Genomic DNA, 17,516 nt, shown 5'->3' on the forward strand with positions numbered 1-17,516 from the left:
TCTGCCCAAAATATTTGCCCTTGCATAACAGAGGCTGCCTTAGAGTTTGACTGCAGTCTCTGGATGGCTATTATTGAAACCATTCAGGAAAGCTGGAGATCTAAATCCATCAGAGAGTTTCTGAAGCCCCAAAGAAAAGTGTGAGGCTGAGTTCAGACCCAGCACAGGGCTTTATGCTGTTCATCCAGCCGTGGAGCAACTCAAGTTTAGATGCCATGAGATGGCTCTGTTGTACATTGACATCAGGCACTGAGACAGGGAGGGCTTAACCTGGGAGTTTCTGCACATTAACCCTCAGGGTTAATGCAGGGATTGATGCAGCAACACCATGAGCCCACAGAACTCACTTCAGTGCAGGCTCTGTAACAAGAGGGCAGGAGAACACATTTATGTTGTGCTCTCTGCATGCTGCAGTGTTCAAAGTGACAAAGGCAATGGTAGATGTGTTTCTAATCCTGAGTTTCTGTTTTACTCATTTTTGTGTGTGTTATTGGGACAGCTTGAAGGAAAAAAGAGGGTGATGTATTGTATGGGACTGTCATCTGCTGCTAGGATGCCATTTTTTTGTCCTCCCCTTCATGTCATGGTCATTCTCACTTTTCTTTCTTCCACATGGTTTTACCTGCTCTTTTCACATCCTGTAATTTAGGCCTAGTCCAGTTATCAAGGAGAATTTCAGGTCTAATTCTTGATTAAGAACTTCAGCCCAATTTAGTTGCTCTCAGCAAGTGATATTATTTCTAGCAGCATTTATTGTTAAAACTAGACTTTTCCATATTTCCTAATAAACTGGAAACAAAAGTTTCTTCTATTTCCTTGTAAAACCTAAGCCTAAGAGGTGTAGCTTGAGTTCTTCAAAGTACACAAAATGAGAAAATAGTTAACCTCTGCAGCCAACACACTGTCAAATTCAACTCCGTGATGGCAACAATATCATTCCATAACATTACCCCTCTTAATACAGATGAGATTTTTAGTTACAATTCTGTTCTAGTTATACCAAAATAATGTGTTAATTTTTCTTAATGCAATGCCAAATTTTTCAACTGAACAGTGCTTTTGTTAGTAAAAATGCTGCTTATTGGTATTGAGCAGTAGTGTCTGTGGATTGCAGATCAAATTTCCTTTTCCTGCAGAAACTCTGCCTAATGCATAACTTTTGGAAGAAATTCACCCCATGAGGAGTAGCAGGAATGAAATGACTAAACAAAATAAAACAAAATTAGTCAAATGAACTTTATCTGTTAAAAGTGGAAGGTGGGAGTAAACCATTTCTTATCTGAGTTTTTAAGCATGTCTGAATCTTCTCCATGGAGCTGAAGCAAAAGTGGGTGGGGATGGACATGGAGGCTGGCAACGCTGCTTTTCCAGGTGTGCTTATGCCTGGAAGATATTCCTAAACCAGCAGTGTTTCCATTTTGAATACAAAATTAAGTTTTTCAATAATGTAAAAAGGAAATCAATTTCAGGTCATTTCAACTCAAAAACAGACAAGAGGAGCCCTTGAGGATTTGGTTACTTCTAGCACAGCTCTTTTGCCTAGAGTTATCCAGATAACAAGGCTCATCAGATCTTCCAGTGAAATTCTTATTTGTGGATGTGTAACTTGTGATAAGCAGGACTGATGAAATCTTATTTTTACCGCATCTCAGGCTGCCCTGCATTATAAATAAGTTAAACTAGATTCCTTCCAGACCTCTCAGGCATTAGGATTCATCAAGGGCATTGCTCCTGCAGATTGCTTTCACCTGAACTTTAAGGTGGTCAGCTGATGGTCCCAGCAGCAGAAGAAAACCCTGGCCAGCTCTCATTCCAGTGTCTGATGGTGTGAGGTCAGTACTGATGCTGAGAACTAAGGTCTCATAAAGCAAAAGTTCCTCAGTCTCTGGAACATGGAATTCTGCTTCCCAACCAGCTTTGTGTCTCCTGTGGACTTCCAGAGGATTGGACTAATCTTTGCTCCTTGTTTGGCACCACCAGGTAAGGTGAAATGATGGTTTAGATTTCTATTTGACGCTAAGGAGGCTATGTCTGAATTGACTCAATAAATCTGAAGCTAGTACGTGAATCAAGCTTGCTCTAAAAGCCAGTTAGGTGTCAGTGCTCTTTTTGATTGCTAATAGTAATAATTTGGATTTTAATGTAATTTCTGCATCCTGCAGTGTGATTTTTTTTTTTAAGGTTTCTACTATAATTTCTTGTTCTTTGGTCTCCCTTAAACTTGTCTCTTTGGCTTACATGAATAGTTTGAAGATCTCACTTTAATGTATGTGTGCCACAGTGCAATTATAGCTGCATGCTCTTGCAAAGAGCTCCTGAAAGTTGGATATAACTTGGAATTCCTTAGTGTTAACCATTCTGCTGTTTGTTGTTAGAGTGGCTGCTTCTGCCTTCAAGGCAGGGGCAGCTTCTTGCTGTGGCTGGAAATTGGAAAAGATAAGAGACAGATTTTGTGTTTGTTTTCCTTTGTCCCTAGACATCTGTCTTCTCCAGAGTTTTTCTTCATGTCTTTGTTTATTTTTCACTGGATTTTGATCTCCCTATCCATTTGCTTGAAAGCTCCAGGTATTATGTGTCCATTTTTCCAGAATTTTTCCCTGATGTCATTAAAAGAGGTTTATCCCCCTGCAGGGAACCATTACCTTCAGGGGTGGGGGGTTGGAGCAAATCTGTAGTTTAGCCCAACACACACTAAAAAACTAGACAGCTAGAAAAAGAATGTTGAGGAGTCCAATGGGTTTTAAATGGCTTCAACCCACCTTGTCCTTCCTGATGATCAGGGATGCCTGTTGTCATGCCAGCTTATTACGGAGCTCAAAAGTGGGAGTCATGTTGGAATTGTGACTGGGGACTGGGCATTGCAATTGCTATAATTTGCAAAGTGTAGCATACATTTGTATTATTTTGTATTGTGTTTTCTATTCCTCCACTAAATCAGAAATCCCATGTGACACCAACTATATTCAAACAAGTACATTTGAAATGAAATATTTCATCTGCCATGTGTGGGCTATAGAAAAGAATCTAGTCTGACAGAAAAAAGGGGGGGAAAAAGGCAAGATCAAGATTTAACCTTAGCAGTGAATTCACACTTACCTTGTGATCTCTCAATGGTCTTGATCTTCAATGGTAATGGATCAAGGCAAAGATTTAGTCTCTAATTCTGTGATTTCATATGGTAATGTATCAAAGCAAGTACTTAGTCTCTAGATCCACATGAAATGAGGTACAGTAGGCTTCTCTTTCTTGGCATTGGGGACAAGCTAAAAGAATCCTGTATCACATGTGAAAAATGCCCATTTAATTTACTGGGAAAAGCTGACCAGGGCTGCATTTAGGGTGAGAACAAGAGGCTTGCCCAGACAAGGCTGGAAATGCACATACCTCAAGGTTAAAGATGGAGCACTCCTTTAAGGGCAGACATACAGTGTAAATTTAACTACTCAAAGTGATTTTGTATGAGTGGGAGGGCAAAGGGACACCAAGTACTCTTACTTTGTCATTGGGTGATACAATGTACTAGCTGAAAACCTAGTAGAAACTTATAATTAAAGGTCTCTGCAGAATATATGAGGGTTCTGCTGAGCTTCCTGCATAATTCTCAGTGAAAGGAGAGGAAAAATTCCTTTGAAAATACAGGAGGCAGTGAATCTGTCCTCTCTGTGTGAGAGAGCTCCAGCAGAGCTGCTAAGGGCTGATGTCACTGAAGGCATGTAATACTTGAAGTACAGTGTGATCAAATAAAATATGCAGAAACCAAGCACAGCCTTAGGCTCATTTCCTTTTAAGCAAACAAAGAAAAAAACTGTAAAGATATGGCAGGGGAAAACAACACAGGGAAGAAAGCAAACCTTTCATTCAGGAATTTGAGGTACCCAGAAGCCACTACCACGGCCACAACAGGATCCATTTACCATATGAATAGATATTATTTAACCCAAGTTATGGACCATGATCTGTGGTAGCCTCTGTGTTTCTGAGGGCGCAGAGCATGGTATCCAGAGCTGTCTGCTCAGGCCCTGCTCTTTCAAATTGGGCTGTGGGTGAACCTGGTTGCCTGTAAAGAATCTCTGTTGCATTTGTTAGGGCTGTTTGCTGGTGTTTACTGTGTGCCTAAGTTAATCCATTCTGGAGAAGGAAGGGTAAATAAAGCTCATTTGCCAGAACGTCCCTCATCGTCACTGTGAACTGATCTCCCTCCCCTGGTGCCAAACCAGTGGATTCAGTCTCTCAGGCATTTTTGAGCTCAGATGGAAGCACGTGCATCTGGTGGACCCCTTGGGAGGGGGTCTGTGATCCCTTGCCATGCACACACTAATGCAGAAGGTACAGCTGGGTGCCTTGTGGTAGTGAGCAAAATTGCACCTTCACCAGATGCAAATTGGTGTTTTGAGCTGCTCCACACTCCCTGAGTTTGTGGTTTAAAAGAATTGTTTCTGTCAGACAGTTCCTGTGCTCTGATAAGCCTTCTTGTCCACTAGTCTTTCTGGACCAGAATTCTGTCTTTGATCTTCCACAGAAACTGGATAGATGGATTAACATATCAAAACAAATAGGCTTCTTTTATTACCTTTCCCCAAGTCAGCTAACCTGGAGCTTTTCCAAGAGCAGAAGCTCCTCCATTTATTACATCTTTTTATGCTGATCAAGGTTTGCCATCCTTGTGTAATAGGACACAGAGCTGAGAATAGAAGAAGATTGTTCCTACCAATTTCTGTTTGATCTTCTCTTCACCACACTGCCATTGAAAGATTTTCCCCACCCCTGCAGTTGGCCACAGTATAAAATCACTTGCTGCTAACAGTGCTCTGCTGCTCTTTCTCAACTTTTCTGCAAGGTGTTTTTTTTCTTTTTTGGCACTCAGCAACAGATAGAGTTAGTTCAGCTCAAGAAGTTGTTGGGTTAGAAAAGCAGAGGAAGGACTTTATCCCAGAAAGACACAGATGTTAAGGACATTTCTTTTCCATTCTTTTCATTTAGTTTGTCTCTACCCAAGATAAGGTAAAGGACAAAATATAATGTCACAATGTTCTCATACAGAGGAGTTTTTTTATTCCCAGAGCATAGCAATAGGAATTAGCTTAAAGAAGACTGAGGAAAAGAAGAGGATAAGCTTCTGTGAACTATCACAGTCCCCTGTTATAGTTGCTGACTTTCTGGATTGTATGATGTCTCAAAAGTTGAAGGTCAGCTCAGTATTCCATCTTCTTAAGGCAGGTGTTTCAGTGAGGCTCTGAGCTTTCATGTTTAAAACAAGGCAGCCCTCCCAAATCCACATTTCCCAACCTGCTGGTTTTGTAAAGAAGTGGTAAAACATGTTTTCCTGGTACCAGGAACTTCAAAACTGCTGGGCATTTTTAAATCACATGCTGCTGATCCTCTTTCTCCAAGTCAAATAGTAGCACTTCCCACTTTGTAGACAATGGGAGTCTTATCGCTGCTGTGTTAAAAGCAGAGCAATTCCAAAGCTGAGCTGAGCTGTTTTGAAAATCCCTCCTTGAGTTCCCAAGCTTTAATCTCCTGGTCCTGCAAGTAAAGCCTGTACATTCCTTCAGCCCCTCTCTGGCTTTAAAATAAGTGCATCTTCTTAGTAAGCTTGTGCCTCAAATGTGAAGTGATATGGGGATGAATGAGAAGGGTTTACATAGACTTGGAAATCACCATTTAGTTTTTTTCACTATATTGTCATAGGAACAACAACTTTTCCTTTGTGTAGTATAAAATTATCAGTATATGGTAGCTAAATTTTACAGAGGAGGATGTGACATGGTTTATCTGGAAGGATGACAAGGCATGAAAAATAATCAGGGTGACTTGAAAACCCAAAAGTGCAATTTTGTGCATGTTGCCATTTCTGATTTGCATTTCACTGTATACCAATGGCAGGAAAAAAGACATAATTATTGTCATAAAGCATGGACTTCTAATCCCCTTGAGAAGCACAACAACCCCTTCTAGAGTTTTAGTTGACATGGTGATATTTAAAAACAGCAATATAGGATCTTGGAAGCCATAGTAACTCCTACTGTACAGAGACACTAAAATGTAAAGCACCCTGTGGTGAGATAATGCAAAAGGTGTGTGTTGGCATTGGAGCTGCCCTGCTGGGAAGCACTTATCATGTGGAAATTGTCAGGGGCAGATGGTGTTTGGTACCTGACTTCATGTCTCTGTGCTCATGAGAATTACCTGTGTTGCACAGTGCTGCCCTTCTGCAAAGCTGCTACTACAGGGGTCACCCTACTGACCCAGCATGTGGGTCTTGTGAAGGAACCTGGTCTGCCAGGATTGCAGGTCCTAGTGCAGCAGGGTGCAGAATCTGGAGTCCTGTGCTCTATGTCAAGCTCCTCTAGAGGCTTACAGCATTGTGTGACTTTCTGCTCTCTGCTTGGGTCGGAGTTGTGCCTTGGCTCCACTGAAACATGCCAAGCTTTCAGCCAGGGAGGCTTGCAGCAGGGATTCTGCCTGAGAATGCTGTGCAAAAATTTAGTGGGGCCCTGATCTTGCTCAGAGCTTCTAGATTGCTAAAGCAATATAAAGGTTAGCAAGAATAACTCATTACAGATAGCCTAGCAAAGCTATTCCCACAAAGAGTCCTCGAAGGGTCGTCTCTGAGGTGTATTTGACTGGCTCCACATACTTCTGCCTAATGCAGAGCTGTACTTTCACACCAGGTTCTGGCAGGCCTGAGCAATCAGTAAATCAGCTCAGGTCCTTAAAACCACTACTTCCAGATGTCCTGTAGCCAGAGGGAAAACTGCACTCTCTGAATTGTTGTGGTGTTTCCCACCTTGGGGAAGGTGGCTTTTGTTTTTCCTACAGTATTCAAACAAAGCTAAGTGCCATTAGTGTATTTTTTAATGTTTTCTGGCAGCAGGTGATGGTGAAGGGATAAATTCAGTTATTCCAGGTGTTGGGACTTATACCAGGGTGAAGCTATAATGACAATACCAAAAATGTCAGTATATTTCCAAGTTTGGAGGGAAGTGATAGCTTAGTATTAATGGGTGTTTTTTTTTCTGTTTACTTGCTTCTTTTATACATTCTTTTAGACCAAAAACCCTTCAGCTGTTCCCAACAATATTGAATGAGCCTCTAAATTTTTTCCAAACATGCAGTAGTTGTTGACTTCATACTCGTGTTCCAGTGGCTGAAGAGACTCATGCTGCAAACCTTGTAGAGGATTTTATCAGACTTCATCAGTCTCTTAAGGCTCATGTTTTACTGTGCAGATAATTGTGTTTGTGCTGTTGTCATGGTTGCATAGGTATGGACTTTCCCATTCTGGAAGACAGAGAGGAAATTTAACAGCATGTCACTGAGCAGGTAAAACCACACAGGCACACATGCCTGTTGAAGCAGCAGGTTTCTGTTCTTCATCTTATCTTTTCTCCAGGCCCTCTTCCTCCAGTTCTGCACTCTCATTTTAATCTGTGTGGCACATTCCCTGCGAGGTGCTCCTAAGCTCTTTACCACTAACCTTGGGGTTGATATTGGTAAAAGCACTATCAAAGAGATAAACAGAAGGGCCAGACCTGTCTGACAGTCTGCCTTTCATCTCCCAGCTGTATAAATCTGCATGGATTTCAAGTTTTTTTTCCCCTCATAGCACCATTTGTTACTCATCTCCTTTTTCTCTGTGATTTTTACATGCATGAATCTCTGGCCCTTAGACTGTCTTTGCTTTTCTGCTTCCCAGGGGTCTTCACTGATTTCTTTCTTTCACTGTGCTCATGTCTGCACTTACAGGAGAGGTTGGGTCAGGAAGCTGTATCAGAAGAAGGGAAAGGATTAGAGAAACTGTGAATGTCCTAGGCCAAAGTTAGACCTCTAGAGCTGTAGATAGCAATTCTATCCTCCTGACTCTGGACAGGCTTGAGCAACAGCTGGAAATCAGCAAGCCAGCAGACTCGTCTGTCACCATTTGTCATTGTGTAATGAGGCACTTGTTGTGGGACAGGGCTGCCAGTGGTTTCTCTGTCTGGACCTTTTTGGCAATTTTATTTTGGCTCTTTGTAACAAAATAAGTGTGACCATAGCAAGCCCAAGCAAATGTGTAGGTACTGCATTGACACAGGTAAAGCAGCCACTGAAGATGCCCACAGCCAAGGTGTAAATGCTTCCAGCGAGCTGGATATCTGTTTTGGTCACTAAGGAGGCTAGTCTGGTGTGACCAGCCAGCAAGGCACTTACTGGTGTCTGAGGCAACAAAGTGGCTCTGCACTGGAAGTGGAGGAGAAAGAGGTGGAGATTTAGAGCAGGTGCTGAAAGCCTTCCTGGTTTCCCTCAGAAATTAGTACTTGGCTAATGTGCCAAAACCTACTCTGCTGCTATTGTGTCCCTGTTGGATCTTGCAAGGCAGCATAAAGATGTTGGCTTTTGCTGCCAAGGTGCCTCTGCTTTGTTGTGTAAACACATTCCTAATGTTTCTCAGGATGTATGACTTTAAGAGCTTGGTTTTCTTTTGGTTAGCAAAGCAAGTAATGGGAGTAGCTGTGTCCTGCTGCCACTTTGAGGGGAATGGAAAAGACAGAAAGCAATTATTCAAGTCAGAATGCGTGCAGGGCATTTTTATTATTGTTATTTATTGTTTTATGGTCACGCGAGTAGTGCTGCGCTTCGGAGGAGGCAAAGCGAGCCTTGGGCACAGCCTGTGTAAATCACCACGGCTCCATGACACCTCTGGATTTACACCAGCTTGCTTTCCCTGCATCCTGGCTCTTGGTTTCAGCCTCCAAAAATTGCCTTGTGCATTTTAAATGTGAAAAATTGGGACAGCAGGCATGATGAACAAAAGAGAGGGGATGGGGAGGGAGCAACCCAGCTCACTGCCTGATGTGAGATGCTGGGTGCATGAGCAGAGCATGACCTTCTCTCCTCTCTGATTTTTTCATCTGAAAAGCTTTGGTAAACCTTTTTATAGTATTCTGGCTAACAATAACATTGGAGAAGGAAATACACTTGGGGGACAGGGCATGTTATAAATCCTTGAGGTGAAAATAGCTAAAACAGCTCAATTCCTGTTTGTATTAAAATATGTTGGTTTGTCTGCTTCCCTGGCTGTTTAGCTGGCATAAGTATTTTTATTTCTATTAAACATGTAGGTGAGTGTTGTGCTGTTTTACACACATGGAAGCTGCTGCAATGCCTGAAGGTTCAAAGTGAGTAACTCACTCATTGGTTTGTCTTCAGCCATGATTTAGAGCCTTTTTTGGTTGTTGTGGTTTTCCCTGTCCACAACTCAATGCTTAAGATTTCCCAGGATAGGGAAGTTATGAAAAATCATGGAGGTGGCTGTAGGGAGTTGGTGAGAAGTTGTGTAAAAAGAATGTTTTAGGGGGGACATGTGCCAGGTTTTAGTTATTTATTCATTCCATTTTGAGGGGGTAGAAATGAGGCTTTCTGACTCCTGTCACTTGGGAAAACTTCCTGAGGCCCCCATGGCTGCTTGGCTCTGTGCACTACCACCTTGGGGACCCTGGCTGAGTGGGCCACCAGCTGCCACTGTTCCTGCTGAGGTACAGATTGAGGGTGGCACCATGTCTCAAAAGAGGCCAGGCACCACATGGTTTTCTCCAAGCAGGTGCCTCTGGAGCTGTTGCAGGAAAACCAAGGAAGAAGCGGGTTGTGTGGGCTGGCTGAAACAAGGGCACTGGCATGGTGGTAAATGGGTTCCAGATCCTTGCAAAAGACAAAGCAGTCAGGGCTATAAAGATGTGTAGGATAATAAGATGAGGTAGCTTACAAAATTTAATCCTGAATAATTTCCATGGGTTTAAAATTAGGTTAACCTTTATAATTAGCAAAACAAGGCTTTTAATAATCATCCCCAGGGAAAAAGTGACTTCTAATTTAAAAAAAAACTACAAACAACTACCTAGTTTTGCTCCATCTATTCTATGCTAACTTCTTAGGCATATTTTAGGCTGATGTCTCTTCCAAGCAGCCCAGGTCAGGTGCCCTGCTCTGCCATCAGGCAGTGCTCTCTACAGAAAGTCTGACATCAGCAGCGTTGCTGTAATTCACCTTAAGGGTGCTTATCGGTGTGTTCACTACCAAAACAACTCTGGTGAGCTTTCTAAATAACCTTTTTAATGAATCCTTTTAATAATGAATAACCTTTTAATAATGAATCCTGCGATGTCTGTATTTTCCACTCTAGCTGTTACCGTAACATTGTGAGTTTTTCATTTCAGTTTGATTATTTTAGCTCGTGCGTTTGGCTGTGTCTGTATCCTTGCAGTCTCAATACTGCCAGTGACCTAACTCCAGTTAAAGTGAAGCTAAGCCTGCTGAGGTTTCAGACCTAAAAATGTCCTGTTTGCATTTTTGCAAAGCAGAAGTCATAACTTTTCCAAGCCTAATTTGCAGCTTAACTATGCAAAGTTGTGAAGAGCTGTATGGAAAGAAACAGACACTCTCACAGAATTGCAGATTTCTTTTCTGTTAAAAAAAAAATGCCTAAGCCACTCATTGGTCTGAATGGAGAAATTTTTATTCTTGCTATTTTTTGTGAAGCAGGAAGTGCAACCTTTTTGCCAATCAAAACCTGGAAAAAGTATTAGGTGAAATATTGTTTCAGTCAGTGGAAGGAAAGGGAAAATTGTGCATTTTACCAAAACCAAAAAGAAAATACTTCTCAGAGGAAGGAGAAACATTTTGGAAAGAAATATTGAAATGCTTAATTTTGAAAGTAGCTTGTTTGAACACTTTTATTTCTACTTTTACCTGGACATGCCTGTTAGCTAAATTTAATTTGAATGTTCAGATATTCTTAGATAAACCAGAACAATATTTTAGACTTCTTTTGCTTGGTAGTTGATTTTATATTCATATGAAGACTGTTGTCTAGCAACTCTTAGCATAACAGAGCTGAGGTATGACCTCCAGAAATAACCCCTGAAACTGAAATTTGCTGTGCATTTGAGCCACCTGCATCTCCAAAAGCAAAGTCCTTCCCTAGTCCTGACTTTTTCCCCAACCTCTTTATGGTGTTTCTGTCCCAGCATGAGTTGTGTTTGGGGGTGTGTGAGGGATTGGGTATTGATGCAAGGGACAGACCCTTTCTTTTGGCATTACAGAATTGCAAAAGTTTGGAAAGGACCTTGAAAGATCATTTGGCCCAACCTTTGAGGGTAGGGGAGCCTAGATGAGACCATCCACCTTGAAAACCTCCAGTGATGGACACACTGCCACATCCCTGGGGATGTTGTTCCAGTGACTGGCTGATTGCTTCACTGTAAGAAATGTCTTGCATCAAAATGGAACCTCTCTTGGTGCAACCTCTGCCTTTTGCCCCTTGTTTTGTCCATATGACCCCTTGTGCTGAATCTTTTCCCTGTTACGTGCATCTTTGCTGGAACATGGTGCTTATATCCCTCTTCTTCAGGCAGTGAAGTGCTAGGAAGGGAGGACACCTTGGTACATTGCCAGGCAGAGAGAATACTGATAAAAATTGCAGGCAGGATTTGTGGTGAGCTTCATGGAATTGGGATGAAGGTGTAGGAAGCCTAGAAAAAAAAAAATGGAATAGCTCAAGAGAAGCAGAGCTAATGAACCCTGATTTCCTATGTGTTTGTATTTTGAGGAGCCACTCCACATAGGTTCGCTGGGGCTTGGTCAGAGGGAGCATTTGTGGTACAGTCTTCTCCCAGCCAGGGTCTTACATGCTATTTTCACTTGCTCTCCTACTAATTCCCGCAAAGAACATGAATGGTCCTGAGGGAGCTTCCTCCCTGCCAAAGGCAACGGAAATTGGCTAATGAGCTCAGAGTCAGCAGAGGGAGGCAAAAAGGCACATTCAGACCATTTAACTGCTTTGGAAGCCAAACCACAAACTTAATCCTTGGAGAACATAGTCACTTGATGTGAGGAGTTGAATTGCCAGTGGGTGTGGGAGGGATGTGAGGGGTTTATTACCCTAGCATGCATAGGGATGCCTCAGTGTGTGGGAAACTCCTAAACTTCAGCTTTGTTTGGGAAGTTAAATCAGTTATTAGAGAAAGACTGCTGTTCTAAAACTGCTTTGCTCCATTTTGTGTCCCATGGTATGACTAAGGTGCCTAGCCACTCAAGAGGGAAATGGAGAGTTGGACTCTCAGATAGTGAAAGGTCCCTGAGGCTGTCAGCACTCCAGGGCCCTGATGCCAGTAGGGCTTCCAAATTGATTTAGAATGAAATGAAATAGTGGGGAGTGAGAGGAGGAGGCATAAATATTTTCACCTTGTTAACTTATTTTCCCCTTTTGTGCATGAGCTAATGCGATGGAAAGCGATGCAGCTAAAATAAGTGCATTTGTTGGGAGCTGCGTGCTGTGCTGTGAGCTATGGCTGGAAATCACTCAGTGGCCAGTCCATTCCTCTCCTGCACTGTATCACCATGTGCTCACAGCAGTGCCTGAGGCAGGAGGCCCCTGGGAAGTGTAATGAATGTGGTGGGGTGACATGCAAATTTGGTCAGCAGAAAGAGCAAGGGCCAAGTTGTGCAGCTGCTTTTCGTCATCGTAGTTCAGCACCTCAGCCCATAAAAGTGAGGGATGTTACCAGTCCTGGGGCAAAAAGAGCAAAAGGGCAGACTTCCAGCAGGACAGGTCATGGGATATGCCACTTCCTTCAGGAAGCAGGAGGGCTGCTCAGGGTGTGTGCACTTCTGAATAAGGTCTCACTTCTTACTTCTCCTTTTGCCACCTATTTAAAAGACTCTCTCTCTGTTGCGTCTTTACCTGCTCTGCAGCATGTCACCACAAGCATTGTAATACAACTCTAGCTGTGAAGTGCATAATGTTTTCCCATGGTGCACATCTCCTGCAGAGACTTCTCCCTGGCCCGCATGTTCTAAATGAAACTCTCATTTTGATGCATCTTCCATCTGCTGGAGTGTTGGCCATAAATAACAACATATTACAAAATTGCCTTCTTGTCAACACACAGATTGTTTATGTGTCATTTCCTCTATCCTTTGTGTTACTGCAGCTTCCTAGGAAAGAGGATTTATTGGTATAGCAACATTTGGAAATGGAACCAAATCCTATGGAGTATGAAATAAATATAGTCAATTTTTGGTACTACATTTAAAAAATTTTTTATGAGACATCTTCCTGCCTTGACGGCTGTGTGTCTCGCCATGTGGCACCCACTAGCTTTGCCATATCATCTGTTGTTTAGGGTCTTATATTTCCAGAGTATGTTTGCAAGCTGAGTGTAGAACTGTGAACTACAGTCCCACGGTATTTTTGACTGAAAGCTAATCTGGAATTTCCACTTAATGTAAGGTAATCTTGAATCACCACAGCCTCATTTTGGTGTCAAATTGAAAGAAGGATTCTTTCAAATTTAAAATGCAGTTGGGAGGTTGGTCAAGGGTCATATTAGGAAAGAAACAGAAGTTTGTGTTTTCTATGATCTCTAAATCAAATAGGCTGTAAGTAAGTACCCTTAAGTATTGCATTTCTTATGCCAGTAAATTGTTAAAGCTCTTCCATTCAGAAGGCAGTGCACTTTCTTTTGGGAATGCTCCCCTCCATAGTGGCTGACTGGGCCTGATTTGGGAACCAGCTGATATCACCATTGCTCCCAATGCAGAACTTTACAAGAGCTCACCGTCTTCATGTTGAGCACTGTTGGAATGTTGCTCTGTCATTTGGAATGACGAAATGTTGTTACTACAGCCGTTAAAGGCCTGTATTGTCTCAGTGATAGGTGCTCCTGTCCCAGTGAGATTTACTGTAGATGCAGTGGATGCAATCTGTACCTGGACTTGGACCATTGGGGTGGTGCAAGTGGAGAGCTGGGTGTCCATCCTTTGTGGCCCTGGGCTAGTAGTAGCACAGCTGTCCTTGATGCTGGATTATGCTGTTCCACATTTGTTTTGCAAAAGCAGGCTTCTTGAATTCCTGCTTCTTGAGGATAATTATACATGTGATGTGTGTGTAGCTCATCCTTGAACGCAAATGTATTTCTGAGCAGAGTTACTTCAAGATGGAAATGCTTGTCTTTCTTTCTTGCTTTTGTACAAGGATTCTTTTGTTCCATCCCCCAGAGGAATGGGGTCTGGCTTAATAAGCCAGGCATATGCTTTTGAAGAGAAAGGCCTCATCTAAGCAATGAATACTCCTGACTCTGGACCACTCAGTTGGACCTGGAGAGTTTTGATGATGATTCAAGAAAAAAAGCTCTGCCCAATAAGGCCTGTTGCCATTTCTGTGTAGACGTAAGTCAAGTCTGAGACATGTTGCTAGTCTTTTTACAACATATGTGACAAAATTCCCAGAATCTGCTGCTCTAACTTTTCCAGAGGGACAGAATTTGGACTGCTTGTTTGTTTGCCTTGAGGTTTGTTAGATCCTTTGGAGAGCTGACAGTGTGGTTTAAAAAATGGTTTCCTTTAATCTTCACTGAGCTTTCTTGGCTTTACTGGTGCTATGTTTTACAATTAACACTGGTGGATTTTGTGCTGTAGAGATCACTGGCTTAGCTCTGTTTCTGTTCAGATCTGCAGTAAGCCTCCCAGAAAATCCTCCTCTCCGTTTCCCTTACCCAGAGCTTGCTTATACAAATGCATACAGAAATTTACCTTTCCTTGCATGCATGAATCAGTCCCTGAAAAAGAATTGACACTCATCTTCCTTGAGAGAAAGCTAGAAGACTTCAGGCTGCTGAGAAGAGGGAAGGTCACCACAGGGTCTGCAGGGTGCAGGGAGGAAATGCATAATTCAGCCTCTGCTGTGACAGGTGGACACATTGTGGGGACCCCAAGGCTCACGTTGAATTTGCAGAGAGCCTTGGAGGTTTGGTTGAATCCCCTGGAGACATGCAGTAAAAGCAAAGCAAGCAGGGCGATTATTTATGATCTGCTTCTCTTCAGGATTTTCCACTGTTGTTTTTTTATTCCTTCAGATGAGAAAGTTGGCTAGTCCGCCTTGTCTCCAATGGAAATTTGTCTTCAGAGATGTAAAGATCTCTTTGAATAGCAAAAGATGTTTAGTCTTTTTGGGGCATTTGTTGCTAAAAGCAGAACAAAAACTTCTGGCTGCATTATGTTTGTAGCATGAAATGGCTCTGTTTTATTCTTAGTATAAATATATCTTGTCTTATGGAAAAAGATTTCATAACTGATCTTATGCTGACCAGAAAATAAGGGGCATTATTTTTAAGAGGCAAAACTTTCTTGTGCAAATTTCTTTTTTAACAATAGTGAAAATATTGCAGTTTTAAATAGGGTGGACATTCCCCAGAAATTATTTCATTGCCTCCTTAATCTTGCACTGGGATTCTGGGGAGATGTATTACAGCTCCCAGGTAAATTTCTCCACTTTAAGGCTAGTGATGATTATCAGAATATCAACATATCTGAAATAATCTTCCTTTTAAATAAAGGAGGAAACTCATTCTCTATACCCCAGGTTTGTAGTGGGTAACATGGGAATTTGTTTACATTTCTGGAAGAAAAGATTAAGAAAAAGCATTCCAACAGAAAAGGACAGGGGATTAGACTTTCTGCTCAGGATCTGAAGTCTCTGTGGCTGCTCTTTAATTGCCAGTCAGGCAGAGACATTGATCAGGATTGACACGGGCAAAACTGAGCTTGCCTTGAGGTACATGTTTGCCCTGTAACTTCGAGAGGTCCCTTCCATCCCTGTGGGTGCATTATAGTTCCCTGCACTATGGGCTTATCCTCCTGACAGCTGTTGCTTCTCGTCGGATATGTGTGGTTTTTGTCTCCCTATACAGAGAATTAACTATGTGTTTAATAAACTGATTAAAAAAGAAGGAAATAAAAGGTAAAACTGGATAAATTCCCAAATCAAATGCTAATTCATTATAAAAATCTCAATTCTACATGGGTTTATGTTGATCTTTTGTCCTTTTCTATGCATATTTTCTCATTGGGCTTTAGCTGAATGATCTAGCTTTAGTGTTTTTCCTGTAGAAATCCTGTCTCGGCCTGAGCAGTGCTTGCAGAACTGGTAGCAGCCTGCTGTTGGTTGTTCTTCATGCTCAAAATCAGTCCCTGTACATTCTCTACTCCATCTGTATCTTGCTATAAAAACAAGGCATCTTTATTTTCTAAAACTTATTTCCAGTGTTGTTTCCTGCAATAATACTGAATAATCAGTTAAATTATCCATGAGTGCAACTCACTGTTATCTTCACCCTGCACTTGACATACAGTCAGAGACACAGACATGCTAAAATCAGTAAAAATGTTAATTTATTATTTCAATTCAGTTATTTGATTGTGCAAATTGTTATTTTCTGCTGTGGTGTCAAACAGCAGTCTCTAGGCAACAGAGAAGTTTGAGTTAGTTGCTGCTCTTTGACAAGGTGGCTCAACCTGAGTGTTCAGAAAATGAGGTTCACACTGTTAAAGATCATGCAAAACTTTATGGTTGCCAAACATTATGCATATAAAAATGTAGTGTCCCAAGTCATGGCCTTCATGCTCTCTTCTTCACGCCACTAAGATTCTACTGGACAAAAATGAAAGAGCCATGACATGGGTGCTACTGTGCTTTATTTTCCTCCTAGTCCTGAAAAGCAGCTCCAGGGAAAAGGGCGATATCACCATGTGTGCCAGTTCATGGGTGGATGTTCACAGCCAACAAATTAAAGCCAAGTCACAGACTGAAGCAAAACATGGGGAATACAATTGCACTGCTATTTTTCAGTACATCTAATGTTAGACTTGCCAACAAGTCTCTGCCCAGAGTTCACTGTATTTTTTTTTTTTTTCATTGTCAGCTACGTTCTCTTAGGTGTTTGATGCTGTAGGAAACAGTGGTGTTAGCACAGAGGCTTGTCCTCATGTGTAACTCATGAAACAGTGCCTTTCTGATGTAAGATTGCAGGTTCTCTTACTACTGTGACTAGGTTCTGCTCAGTTGAGCAGAGCTTTTTTCCCTTGCTTCATTTCCTGTGTTCTGTTTATTGATATTTCCCTGTGTTTTTGTGGATGGTCAGGGCTTGGGCCTCCTACTCCTGTAGAGTTCCTGCATGATAATGAAAAACAACCTAATAACACTTTTACTGCCTTGGGATGGAGGCAGAGACACTGTTGTGAGATCCATTTTGAGCATATTTTATGTACAGTTATGAAACCTAGGCTGCTAAGAATAGTGGAGCCATCCCCAGTGTAGCAGCCGATGATTTTGACTCAGTAATTTCTGTAAAACAGAGACTTATCAAACATTTTCTCCTGGTTTTCTTTTTAGTATTTTAACATTTTTTCTGCCTTGGAGAAATGTGTACAAATGGGCCATCTCTTTCAGACTTGTGCACAGATAGAGCTCTTAAGATGCCACAGAACATGCTGTTTCACCATGCAAAGATGGGTAGCATCCAGAGGCCAATGTATTTAATAAAGCTGTTACTTTATTGCTATTTAGACCTTTGCAGTCTATTGCTATCCTGTTTATGAGTTACTAGCTGAACCGTGTGCTTGCCAGCAAGTTCTCTGGTGTGCCTTGCTGTCTCCCCACCAAGTGGAGTCACATTTCTGTGTGATACAGAGGTGAGGAT

The 17,516-nt window shown here is 41.9% G+C and overlaps 1 long non-coding RNA gene across 1 annotated transcript in view; it reads left to right on the top strand.

The window, feature by feature from the left end:
• The first annotated feature begins 1,831 nt into the window (after window positions 1-1,831).
• Window positions 1,832-17,516, top strand: part of LOC132072770 (uncharacterized) — a 52,435-nt gene continuing 36,750 nt past the window's right edge. Inside the window, exon 1 of the long non-coding RNA XR_009418385.1 lies at window positions 1,832-1,980. This is a non-coding gene — a long non-coding RNA (uncharacterized LOC132072770). The remainder of the gene's footprint in view (window positions 1,981-17,516) is intronic.

Source organism: Ammospiza nelsoni, chromosome 4, assembly GCF_027579445.1.
Source record: "Ammospiza nelsoni isolate bAmmNel1 chromosome 4, bAmmNel1.pri, whole genome shotgun sequence".
NCBI lineage: Eukaryota > Metazoa > Chordata > Aves > Passeriformes > Passerellidae > Ammospiza > Ammospiza nelsoni.